Raw genomic sequence first — 13604 nt, 5'->3', positions numbered from 1 at the left:
ATGGTCTAGTGGTTTCCCCTTCTTTCTTCAATTTAAGTCTGAATTTTGCAATAAGGAGTTCATGATCTGAGCCAAAGTTAGCTCTTGGTCTTGTTTTTGCTGACTGTATAGAGCTTCTCCATCTTTGGGTGCAAAGAATATAACTCATCTGATTTCAGTATTGACCATCTGGTGATGTCCATGTGTAGAGTCTTCTCTTGTGTTGTTGGAAGAGGGTGTTTACTATGACCAGTGCGTTCTCTTGCCGAAACTCTTTTAGCCTTTGCCCTGCTTCATTTCGTACTCCAAGGCCAAACTTGACTGTTACTCCAGGTATCTCTTGACTTGCTACTTTTGCCTTCCAGTCCCCTATGATGAAAAGGACATCTTTTTTGGTATTAGTTCTCGAAGGTCTTGTAGGTCACCATAGAACTGTTCAACTTTAGCTTCTTTGGCGTTAGTGGTTGCGGCATAAACTTGGATTACTGTGATATTGAATGGTTTGCCTTGGAAACGAAAGAGATCATTCTGTCATTTTTGAGATTGCACCCAAGTACTGCATCTTGGACTCTTTTGTTGACCATGAGGACTACTCTACTTCTTCTAAGGGATTGTTGCCCACAGTAGTAGATATAATGGTCATCTGAATTAAATTCACCCATTCCAGTTCATTTTAGTTCACTGATTGCTAAAATGTTGATGTTCACTCTTGCCAACTCCTGTTTGACCACTTCCAGTTTACTTTGATTCATGGACCTACATTCCAGGTTCCTAGGCAATATTATTCTTTACAGCATCAGACTTTATTTCCATCACCAGTCACATCCACAATTGGGTGTTGTTTTTGCTTTGGCTCCATCTCTTCATTCTTTCTGAATTTATCTCTCCACTCTTCTCTAGTAGCATATTGAGCACCTACCAACCTTGGAAGTTAATCCTTCAGTGTCAGATCATTTTGCCTTTTCATACTGTTCATGGTGTTCATGTTGGATCATAGAAAAAGCAAGTGAATTCCAGAAAAGAAAAAATCTACTTCTGCTTTATTGACTATGCCAAAGCCTTTGACTGTGTGGTTCAAACAAACTGAAAAATTCTTAAAGAGATGGGATACCAGACCACCTTACCTGCCTCCTGAGAAATCTGTATGCAGGTCAAGAATCAATAGTGAGAACTGGATGTGGAACAACAGACTGATTCCAAATTGGGAAAGGAGTATGTCAAGGCTGTATATTGTTACCCTGCTTATTTAACTTCTATGGAGAGTACATCATGTGAAATGTCAGGCTGAATGAAGCACAAGCTAGAATCAAGATTGCAGGAGAAATATCAATAACCTCAGATACACAGGTGATACACCCTTATGGCAGAAAGTGAAGAGGAACTGAAGAGCCTCTTGATGAAGGCAAAAGAGGAGAGTGAAAAAGCTGGCTTAAAACTCAACATTCAAAAAACTAAGATCATGGCATCTGGTCCCATCACTTCATGGCAAGTAGATGGGGAAACAATGGAAACAGTGACAGACTTTATTTTGGGGAGCTTCAAAATCACTGCAGATGGTGACTGCAGCCATGAAATTAAAAGATTCTTGCTCCTTGGAATAAAAGCTATGACTAACCTAGACAGTATATTAAAAAGCAGAGACATTGCTTTGCCAACAAAGGTCCATCTAGTCAAAGCTATAGTTTTTCCAGTAGTCATGTGTGGATGTGAGAGTTGGACCATAAAGAAAGCTGAGCACTGAAGAATTGATGCTTTTGAACTGTGGTGTTGGAGAAGATTCTTGAGAGTCCCTTGGACTGCAAGGAGATCAAATCAGTCCATCCTAAAGGAAATCAGTCCTGAATGTTCATTGGAAGGACTGATGTTGAAGCTGAAACTCCAATACTTTGGCCACCTGATGGGAAAAACTGACTCATTGGAAAAGACCCTGATGCTGGGAAAGATTGAAAGCAGGGGGAGAAGGGGATAAGAGAGGATGAGGTGGTTGGATGGCATCAGCAACTTGATGGACGTGAGTTTGAGCCAACCCTGGGAGTAGTTGGTGATGGACAGGGAAGACTGGTGTGGCTGTAGTCCATGGGGTCACAAAGAGTAGGACACGACTGAGTGACTGAACTAACTGACTGACTGACTTGGCCCAGTATGAATTCACATTGTTGTCCCTTAGAGCAATGTTATCTCCTCAGCTTTCTAACACCTGTAGCCCGCAGACTGGAGCCAGCAGTTTTAGATTTACAGATGAATATGTATCATCTAGGGTTTCTGTTCCTGTTTTTAATCTCTTGGGTCAAAATGTCACAGAGTGATGTGTGTCCTTGTTTACTTATAAACCCAGGTTTTTCCCATTCCGTTCTGCGCGGATACTGCCCACAGCCAGTCAATAAATACTGTTCATCTCCCTCGAGGCACAAGGCTCTGGGATGGAGTTAATGAATCCAAAGTTTGGGGCCAGCCTCCCCAGGACACTCAGTCATGTGAGAGATGAATGCTGAACATGTCACAAGAGAGGCTTCATAAAATCAACTCAGATGCCGAGTATTGGAGGGAGAAGGGTAGGTGTTCCATAAGAGCAGAGAGGGGGCTCCTAGGGCTGGAGCAGGAAGGCTTCCTGGAGGAAGGGGCATCTCGGTTGAGACCTCAAAGGTCAGTAGGGGCTCCTTAAGCCAAGAGGGCCAGCTGACCGCAGGGTCTTTGCCCGAATTCCAGAATCCCAGGCCCCAGATCACATAATCAGATTCTGCCCAAAGCCGCAGGCTTCTCTCTCTGCCTGCCGCCTTCCACCTTCCTTGTCATCAGCTGGCCCTTAACAAGTGACTAATCTTCAGTGCATTTGATATGGAATGGGCAGCAAAAATAATCACTTGTCAAGGATTCCATCTTCATGAAGGACACGGCAGCGATCAGGTTTCAGGATGCGTGGGCGCATGAACCCTGGGGAGCTCACCCTTCAAACAGGACATTGATCTTACCCCCTGTCACCCCGGATGGCCCACATTGAGCCGCAGCTCATATTTCCTGGACCTTCAGGGGGAGATGAGTGCAAGGAGGCCAACAATGGCTCAGAGATACGGGGGCCCTGCCCACTGTGAGGTGTGCAGGAAGCTGCCAAACGGTTACTATTCCTGAGTATTCCCCAGGTACCAGGCACCACACTCAGCGTGCTCACTGCACCAGCTGACTTCCTCCTTCAGATCCTTGGATTTGGAGATTTCTCATGTTTGAGCCTGAACTCTGGATCCCCTGCCCACCTGACCCCCTCCCAGTCCATCAGCAAATCCACTTTAAACACCCACCCATCCGCCACCTGGGCTGGTGCCCGCTGACCCAGGGGCTAGAATGGGTGGCATTCGCTCATTCTGACAGACTGCCGCCAGGGCCCTAGAGCTGTCCAGCTTCCCAACCACCCCGAGACCCAGTTCTGGGACTCTCCTGTTCAATCCCAGGATTCCTTTTTTTTCTTGAGTTAGAAATGTTCTCACGGCAGTGACAAATCTCCGTGTGATGGAGCTTGGTTTTCTTCCTTCCTGGTAGTATAACGCTAGTTAACAGGATTGTTTGAATGGCCCCAAATACAACAAAATCCTTTCCCTCTGAATATGTCTGGATGAGCAGGGACAGCAATGCTTGGCATTCCCTTGGTGTGATTTTTCATCTCCTTCTATCTTCTTGCCTTCACTCATGGAGACAGGGAGAGGGAGATGGATGGGAATGATTCATTCTCCAGCTTAGCCTGGCTCCAGCCTCAATGGCAAGTATGTGGATTTTGTCCAAAACTAGATGAACACGATGGCCTCATATTTGGGATGAAGCCAGCAACGCCCTTGGAACAGGGCTATTCTGTCGCTGTCACAGGCTCCCAGGGAAATGACTGTTGTTTTAATTTTGCTGGGGGATGGTCACTAACCACGAAGGGTAGGGGGCCATGTGAAGGTCATTCCTTGTGCTGTTTTGCTTTTGCAGTGCTAAATTAGTAATGGAAGAGCCTGACCAAAGAGTCTTTCCTCCCAGCATTTAATGAAAGGCACAGGTGTGGCTGAGGGGCACTCAGCCATGTATGGCTTAGGGCAGCGGGAGAGTGGTTTCCAAGAGTTCCTATCTACGCGGAATCAGTCCTGTTCTGATTTAAGACGAGCTGGTTGCCAAGTAGAAAATACAAGGAACTCTTTTCTTTCCCAGTCTGGATGCTTTTTTTGGGCTGTGCGTGTGTGTTGTTTTTTTTAACGAAGGTCAAGCTGAACACTGGCTCCAAAACCTTTAGCCAGATCTAAGGAGAAGTGTTGAACTTGAAAAAAGAAAAAGTGGGCATGGCTTAGGCATCCCTTCACATCCAGTTAGGATGGCTCAAGTGTTATTTCCAAGGACGGAAGCAGATGAAGGCAGGGAGCTGGTGTGGCAACAGGGTTTCAGAAATCACCACCATCATCCCTGACGCCACTATCACCATCTTCATCATCGCTGTCACCAGTTTTCCCACCACCACCACCATCATCACCACCATCATCATCGTCACCGTCACACCTCCATCACCACCATCACCGTCGTCATCATGACCGTCATCATCACCACCACCACCATCGTCTCCACCATCATGACTGTCCTCATCGTTGTCATCACGTCACTAACTTAATTTGACCGCCTACTATGTGCAGGCACCATGCTAAGCCCTCAATGCACACCTCCCTGTTATTTTCCTCTCTACGCTCGGTTCCATTTTTCTTCTTGGCACTTAGCTCTAAGGGGCATTGCATCGTATCTGTGGGTATGCTGTTTCCTTTTTCCCTCCCTCCCCTGCTCGGAATGGAAACTCCACAAGGGCTTTATTAGCTGTATTGACACTGGCATTCCCAGGACCTAGAACAGTGCCCGTGAGTGACCTAGTAGGTGACTGACAAATAGTATTAAATAGTTGAATGAAAGAGTATTATTAATGACAAATTAGATACTTTCACTGCTCTCACCTTGGAGATGGGAGGAGTGAAGCTCAGGAGCTAAATAGCAATAGCTTGCCCAAGGCTTTTGGTCCCAGATTCAGGACTCAGAGTGAGGTGGTTAACACCAGTCTCAGACTTCAGCCTCTAGACAAAGCTGTGCCTTCGTCTTTGCTCCTGAGTTAACAAGCTACAGATGCTTCAAGACTTTTAAACCTCCACACCTCTGGTTATTTTTCTGAAGCAAATGGACTGCATCACTACTCTCCAAAAGGAGGGGGGAAAAGTCCCGTAAGAGTGAAAAACCACCTACATCTGCTTCTCTGCTTGACATGAAAACATGAGCTTGTGTCTCCAAAACTCTTAATTAATGACTTGCCAAAGTACGAACCATTTGCCCAGACCAAGGCAGGGATAAAGGTTGACTGACAAGGCTCTAATTAAACCCCAATTTATAATCTAACAGCCTGAGATCTTTCAGGTCAGAAAGGGCTTTGATCCTAGAAATTGTGCTAATATGCTTTCTCCCACCCCCAGCTCCTCCATCTCTGTCTGTTGCACCTCCCCCCCCCTCCCCTACAACACTCCCTACACTCCCCCACAGCCCCCAGACCCCTCAACCCCCTCTACCCTGGACTTCAGGATGGGTGCTGCAGCCGCAGGGCTATAGCCCTGTTGAAAAGAAATTAGTTCCCTGCCGTGGCTGAATGAGCTGTCTTTAAAAATAACAACAAACCAACGAGGGGTCTTGAGATAGCAATCTGGCCTCGGGCTCCCTCGGTGGGAATGTCGTTTGCATAGCAAGCAGGCCAGATGGTTCTGAGACAAATTCCAGTATCTGTGATGATGGGGGAGCCGGGCTGCCTGGGGCAGGGGAGGGGAAGAGGGTGGGCGAAGGTTGCGGTGGGGGGTGTTGCCCTTGTGGGACTCAAGGGAACTGACTTTCTCTAATGATATGCAGGATCCAACTTAAAAAACGGATAATGAAAGTGACTCAGTTGTGTCAGACTCTTTGCGACCCCATGTACTAGACAGTCCACAGAATTCTCCAGGCCAGAATACTGGAGTGGGTAGCCTTTCCCTTCTCCAGGGGATCTCCCCAACCCAGGGATCAAACGCAGAAATCAAACCCAGGTCTCTCGCATTGCATGTGGATTCTTTACCAGCCGAGCCACAAGGGAAGCCCAAAAACTAATAATAGGCAATAATGTTTAGGAAATAATCAGGCCACACAACTGGAGAAGTGGGTGTGTCTGTGATGGTTTGGGTGTGAGGCAGCCAGCAAGCTGAAGTCTTTCTTTCCCTAGTGAGCTGGAGAGGGCCACATAAGTAGGGCCAAATTGGGGGATTTAGACAATTTGGGAAATTTAAAAATATCCGGTGAATGACGTAGGCTCACCCACTTTTACTGTGCCAATTAAGTACTTGAAAAATAATAAGCAAACAAATGGATCGATAAAAATAACAGTCATATTAGCTGCCCTTACAACCAATTATTTTACTTTAAAAAGATTTTAAATAAATCAATTTATTTTAAAAAGATTATTTTAAACACACACCCAAAGTGGGGAGAACAGCATCATAGATGAAGGGTGGGCATTCTCATGAAAGGGTAGTGGGTGTTGGTAGATGCATTTCTACACACTTATATTGTCCTGATTTTTCTCACTTATCCCTTGGTAAAAAAGTCAGTTCTAGATCAGCCAAGCTCAAGGTCTGACATTTGTAGGGTGACCATAAGTCCCTGTTGGGCTGGGACAGTTAAATTGAGGCAACTGTTAATTAATTAATGTCCACAAATGTGTTATAATATCTCCTTTCATTCAAATAAGCCCCGGTTTAGACCATCAGTTATGTGGTCCCCTGAGCACTGGGGCACCTCTAGTGCAGCCAGGGCCCAAGACTTTGATTTTACTCCATGACCCTGCGGACGTATTTTTAGTGCTCTTTCAAAAATGCTTTTGTTCTGACTTCAGTAGAAGGAATTGGGCATGTGATGCTTTGAGATGGCTCTACCTTTGCCACCAAGCTTCTCTCTTAAACCCCACTCTTAATAGCTTTATTGAGAGATCATTGACATGTCAAAATTGTGTGTATTCGAGGGGAATACATAACTTGATGTTTGGTATATGCATATGTGATGAAGGTTCTTCCTTCATCCTTTCCTTGTGCTACATGATGGTCTGAAATGTCTTTGAGTAGAGGAGCAAGAAGTGAAGCGAGATCAAAGACATTATGTATGTGATTCTGTCAAAGTGTATCATGTTGGCTTGGAAAATAGAGGGAGAAGTCCCAGTCTTCCCAGCCCCCACCCGACCGCCAGTGCAGGCAAGTCTCCAGTGCCTCTGCGCCTCACCGCAGCTTGTCTGCCTCCTTGGCTGCATTTTGCTGCTCATTGACTGCATCTTGCTTATTGAAGCACCCCATTCCAGGATCGGATTGTCACTTTGACTATCACACTTCCCACATCATCTGTAAACCCTATGCATGCACTCATGTGCTAATGGAGAAGGGACAGGAATTTGATGCAAAGGGATGTTGTCAAGATGAAACATCCTTATTTCAGGCAACATAAAACACAACTTTACATTCACTGGGTGAGAGACAGCGTGCTGTCTCTAGGAAGACCACCAACTCCTGAATGTTAGTTCCAGCTAAGGGCCCAAGAACGCTAGGTGGTGGTGACGGTGACGATGACTACAACCACGATGAGCGCAGCGGCCACCTGGCGGTCCACTGGACACCCCAGCATCATCAATACTGACTGTGTGCACCGTGCTCTGCAGACTGTCCTGGAAGTGGGGGCAGTGGGCATGGTTTGGTGACCCTTCCTCCAAGTCACCAACTTGCTGCTGAGAGATTAGATTTAATAGGAACTGTTAGGATCTTCTGGTCCAATCCACACCTTTTACAGAGGAGAAAATACCCAAAGCCCAGAAGGAAAGCTCCATGTGTTAATATTTGCATTCCTACCCAAGGCTATAGGTACTTAGCACTTTTTAAAAAACTATCAGAAGGGTGGTCCTTAGGTCTGGCCAAACAAATACGCTCTTTAGTGATGTGGTCTTCATCCTCCTCTGAGCTATTCTGTCCTGCACAGCATTGGAGCTCAACACACCTACACAGAGCTGTGCTTTGCCAGAGCATTTCATGGGCCAGACCTTCTGCCTCCTCTTCGATCAAGGACCCAGCTCCAGTGGCACCCCTCTGGCCACTGGGGAGTTGCTGTGGGGGGGTGGAGTGCGCCCCTCCTCAAGGGGAACCTCTGGGATTATAGGCCCGAGTTCTCATTTCTGAGCAACCAGATCATTGAACAAATACAAATGCTTGCTTTGTGTGTATTTCTTTCCTTTTTTTGTGGGGGGGGGGGCGGTGTTCAGGAAGAATTGATGTCGGAGACACAGTCAGAGATGCTGCCAAAACAATCAGAAGCCCTCTGAAGGAAGCGAGAGCCAATGCCAGCGTCCAAAGCAGCAGCCAAGATTTAGGAAGCTCAAATACCTCACCCGCCTTGATTTAGAGCCCTTCCCGGCTGACATTTAACATGCGACTTGCCTGGTGGGCAGGTTTCTTGCAGTGTTTGGGGAAGGCTAAGTGGATTGGAATAGCGCTGACCTCATCGGCGTTGGCACTGTTAGGATCTGGCGCCATCACTGAGCTCAGAGCAGCTCCATCTGTATGACTCCACACCCGCTGTGGGACTTGGAAAGCCCAGTGCCCATCCCGGGAAGGAAAAGGTTGGTTTTGGTATGGGGGTCCCGGCCCACCCAGGGAGAGCTATGCAGACCACAGAGCAACCGTCGGTCTTAAACTGTGAAAAGATGTGTGGTAGAGTTCGGCTGACCAGAGGCCAACGTCGGACTATAGAGAGGAAGTCCTGGGGAATTAGGTTTCATATGTTGATACAGTTTGTAATGATAAGAGCCATCCAGAATGGAATACCCTGGTTAAAGAAACCAGTCTGTCCACCAGAGGAATTGCTCAGCAAGTTTAGAGGACCACTTGGTCGAGGATGTTGAAGATTTTAAAACTCTGGGGAGGGTAGAGGCTGACTAGACTAAATCTCAGGTCTGAGACTCGATCAGGCAGAAAGGATGGTGCCGTTACTGGCTTCTGGCATACGGAACACCTCAGTTACCCGGGGTTTCAAGGGTCAGGCACTCTTAACTTGTTTCTGAAAAAGAACAAAAGGTGTCAAGAAGATACAAAGTGGCTCTGAGAACCCTGAAGTGATGCTGTAGAGTTCATGGATTTTCTAAGCAGGAGAGCACCCAGGGTTCTCGTTTATGACCTCACAGCTCCTACTTCAGACACAGTTCTAACAGACTTGCTTGCATGATCCCCCTGCTGGAGCTGCTAGAGAAAAGTACATTAAGGAAATTGGGGAAGAATATTATAATTTTTAACACATTAATAACAAGGAGTACATGTGGACAGTAGATCACTAAGGGGGAAACCAAAATAACAAAATAGAGAAAAGTACTCGAAGTGTGGCAATTTGAGGCCATTTAATGAGAGGGCAAAGAGTTGTACAAACTTGAGGAGCATTTGAAGAAGGGCCAGGTTATGGTCACCAAGAAGAAGTTAAATTATGTGCGGTGGTTTCTGTGAAATAAGACAGGATGATATACAATATGTCTTACAGAAATTTGTAATAAAAGATTGAAAGGTAGACAATTACCTGGAAGTTTGCAATACATAGGGCAGACATATGATTAAGATTGATACTATAAAACCATATCTACGTACCGGTATATAACATATAAACCACTGAAATAGAAAAATGGGCAAAGGGCAGGACAGAAATAGACATTTCTCAAAAGTACCGTATGTTGTCTTTGGCCAATTTACATGTAAAATATGCCCAACATTATTAGCCATCAAGTACAAGCACACATTTTAAAAATGAGACCTTATTTTTGTCTGTTGGATTGTCCAAGACTTTAAAAGAACCAAAATGTTCCAAGTTGGTCAGAATGCCAGGAAGAAAGTCCTCTCAAACATGGCTGGTATGCATTTTGGAGAAGGCAGTTAAGCCCTTTGTATCAAACTGTTACTTATCCATTTGTCAAATTTATCTAGAAATTCCATTCCCAGCAACTGACCCCTTAAGAAAGAGAATGAAGATCTATGTCCAAGGATATTCATTGAACTTAGAATTATATAAAAAAAAAAATAGTCTGAAGTGCATTAATAGGGGATGAGAAAACATTATGGAATGTTCATGTGGTGAAGTGTTATGGAAACTTCTAAAAATGAGATATCTTTGTAAATTGATGTGCTGTGAATAATATATTGTGAATGAAATATCCAGTTAAAGAGAAAAGGAAGTTGTAGTATTTAATGTGAAATATGATCCTTTTAAGGCATAAAGATGATGGTATTATTATTTAAACCACATTCATACCAAACCGTGAAGCGACTCTCAGTTCTTAAAAAGCAGTTTTCACTGCAGAAACAAAGCCAGGTTAGGTGTTGGGGGCCAGAGTGAGGCACTCCGCCCGTGGCAAAGGTCATGAGAAAGGAGGCTCGACATACGCAAAGGCGGGATCGAGCCTCAGGAGTCCCCCTGGAAATTCTCGAGCATCTACCCCCATAACCAGAGCCTGCCTACTTTACTACTTTGTGCTCTCCCCTACACCTCTGACTTTACGGGAGGCTGTCTCCCACCACCTCTTTTGGAGAAGGAGTTAACTTAGAGCTCCAGTTAATAATAATTCCTGGGCGTGATAGGAGTGTTTCAACCTACAAACTCCTCTGAAGGTTCTCTAGCCTGCCTGACAGGCTTGTCCGGCCACATGTGATTGCTCACAGCCTCCCAACCATGAGAGGCACGAGATGCTTTAAACCTTCTAAAAACAGGTTCCTTAGAAAAGTTAGAAAACCATTAGTATAAGTATAGTGGGCTGATTAGAAATTGTATTGGTGAAGGGTTTTTCATTTGTTGAGCCAGTGTTTGTTGCTAAGACTCCACATCCCCTGCCCTTACACACATTAATGAATATATAGAAGAAATAAGTATTAACCTTTGATATAAATCACATTAGACCTTAGGCTAAGTAAATTCTTTCCTTAACTAAAACCCACTACACCCTCACCCTATAGGAATGTAACTTTATTTGGGTGGCCTCTGTTTTAAGAATTATCACCCTTGGAGAAAAAAGTGTTCTGGTTGACTGACCACTGTCACAAGGAGAGGGTCATAAATTGTCATCAGGCCCCCCTGGCCAGAAGATGATGTAACACCCCTAAGACCTCTGTATACATTTGTATGAAGCACCTGACTTTAATAAAAGTCAGGACTGCTGTCCCCGCGTGACTTTTGTATAACATCTCAGTGTATAAAAACAGACTCTGGAAAATAAAGAATTGGGATCAGTTCCTCGAAATACTGGTCTCCCCATGTCTCTCTCTCTCTCAAACTCTGGCTGAGTCTCCATCTGGAGCGCGGAACCCGCCATGCTTACTAATTATGCCTGGGCTTCTAAGATCCGACCGGGGAGGCCTCAGTGTCTCCTGTCCTTCGGGAGAATGGAAGGACGCCTGCGGAAGTGGTGCAAGCTTCTTGTCTTGAAGTTTTATTGGTCTCCGGCGTAAACCAAACTACTCAGCCTCTTTTCTCCACTGAATTTTCCTACTGAGCTATCCTTATTCTATTACTCTTTACATCTCTAATTAATGTCTAATTGAAGCTATTGTATCCTGATCCTCGCCGAAGCCGTCTCCCCTTCGAATACCCTGGATCAGCAGGGGCTGGACCCCGGCAGTTAGGGAGGGTCTTTTAACTTTTTTAAAAAATAAAAAGCCTTGTTTAACCCACCAATTGAACAAGCACTGCTTGGTGTCTTCACCTCTGTCTGACTGTACAGCATTATTCCTTACCGTTCTTTTCAGTTCATCTAGTTGTTTCCTCATTGCACACACTCTGTTGGGTCTTTACAAAGATTCTCTAATTTAATCTTCACTCCCACCCTCAGGGGGCTTCCCTGGTGGCTTAGTGGTAAAGAATCCGCCTGCCAATGCAGGAGATGCAGGTTAGATCCCTTGGTCAGAAAGATCCCCTGGGGAAGGAATGGCAACCCACTCTGGTATTCTTGCCTGGGAAATCCCGTGGGCAGAGGAGCCTGATGGGCTACAGTCCATGAGGTCTCAAAGAGTTGGACTCAACTGACCACACACACCCACACCACCTCTGTGGCTGTACTTCCTTCTATGAGACTCAGGGTTATTAAGTAACTTGCTTGAGGTCCCCAGTTAATAAGTGGCTTAACCAGGATTGGAATCCAGGTCCATCTGCCCTTAAAATCTGGATTCTGCAATTCAGTCATTCATCCACTTATCAGATACTTATTGAGGGTTTTTGTTTTGTTTTTTTTTTTTTTGAGCCTTTGCTGTACCATTTTGTTTGAAAATGTAAGGACTGAGGCCTTTTTTAGCATTTTGCTTCACCATTTTGTTTGAAAGCATGATTAAGGCTTTCTAAGTGTGTACATAGAATCACATCTAGCATGCACAGGAAGGTGTTGATCCCTCTGTGAGTACTTCACAAGGATAAAGGACGAAACTCCGTTTCTCCAGTGTCAGACGTGGAATCCCCAAGCTGGAGCTGTTATGCCTCCCGCTAACCATTTTACAGTGGAGGAAAAGTCCTAGGAATAAAAACAATCAGGAAATGGAAACCCAAACTGGAGGGACCCAAGGGGACATTGGGATCAGTTAGAAGTAAGACAAGCGGAAATACAACAAGACTGATCTCAGAAGAATCATTGTCGCTCAAGCCTGGAAGCCCAGGTAGGGGGGTGGGCGCAGGTCAGAAAGAAGTTTGGGGAGGTGAGGGAGAGGCACTGTCCCGGATGCAGGGACCCTCAGCTTTGGGTGGGGGCTGGTGAGGAGGGCAAGAAAAGAGTGAAGACAGGACCAGGAGGTCTGAAGGACAGGACTGGGGGTGGGGGCGACTCAGGTCTCTACTTGCAGACCTGGGCCATGAGAGAGTCCACACTCTCCCCAGGGAAGAGGCCCTGAACACAGTGCCTGGAGACCACGGATAGACTCCCAGGGTGTCTGCAGGAGGCCCGGGACAGCCCCCTTTTGAAGCTCCCTGAGCCACAGGTGGGCTGTTCACCCAGGCTCCGTGGGGGCTTGGAGAGGCCTGGTGCCCAAATGCCCTCTCTAAGCCATGCTGATTGGGCCCGTCTGGGAGGGGCCTGAGACTCTTTCCTTCTTTACATCCTGTACACATCTCCAGGTTAAATCTAAGGTGCATCCAGGGTGGAAGTGCTGTCCAAGCTCTTTTTAAATCTGATTATGCATTTGCACATTTCCTAGGAGTGCTGATTTCTTTGGTCCTCATAAGTGGGGTGCCACTGGGGAGCCCCCGTGTGATGGTGAAGCTGGTGTCTGGGTCCTGGAGACACCACCTGGGTTTGCTGTGTGGTCCTAGCCGAGTCCTTTGGCTCTGTGGCCCCCAGTTCCTTCTCGGGAGGACTGTCTAAATCCCCACCCCTGGTCTGCTGCCCACTGCCCGCTGCCCACTGCCAGCCCAGTAGCAACAGGCACTTATGGAGTGAACACGTGAGCAGATGCAAGGGTCATTTCATACAACCAAACTCAGTCTCCACCTGCTTTAATCCTTTGTGGCTCTAGACTTCTTAGGAACTCACGTTTCACAGGGTGGTAGGGTTAGAACATGGGACTGTG

The 13604-nt window shown here is 46.1% G+C and overlaps 1 protein-coding gene across 1 annotated transcript in view; it reads left to right on the top strand.

Annotated features, from left to right (window-relative positions):
* Window positions 1-13604, top strand: part of MTHFSD (methenyltetrahydrofolate synthetase domain containing) — a 249990-nt gene that overhangs the window by 60623 nt on the left and 175763 nt on the right. The window lies entirely within an intron of this gene.

Source organism: Bos javanicus, chromosome 18 (assembly GCF_032452875.1).
Source record: "Bos javanicus breed banteng chromosome 18, ARS-OSU_banteng_1.0, whole genome shotgun sequence".
Lineage (NCBI taxonomy): Eukaryota > Metazoa > Chordata > Mammalia > Artiodactyla > Bovidae > Bos > Bos javanicus.
This window is presented reverse-complemented; position numbering and strand designations above follow the sequence as displayed.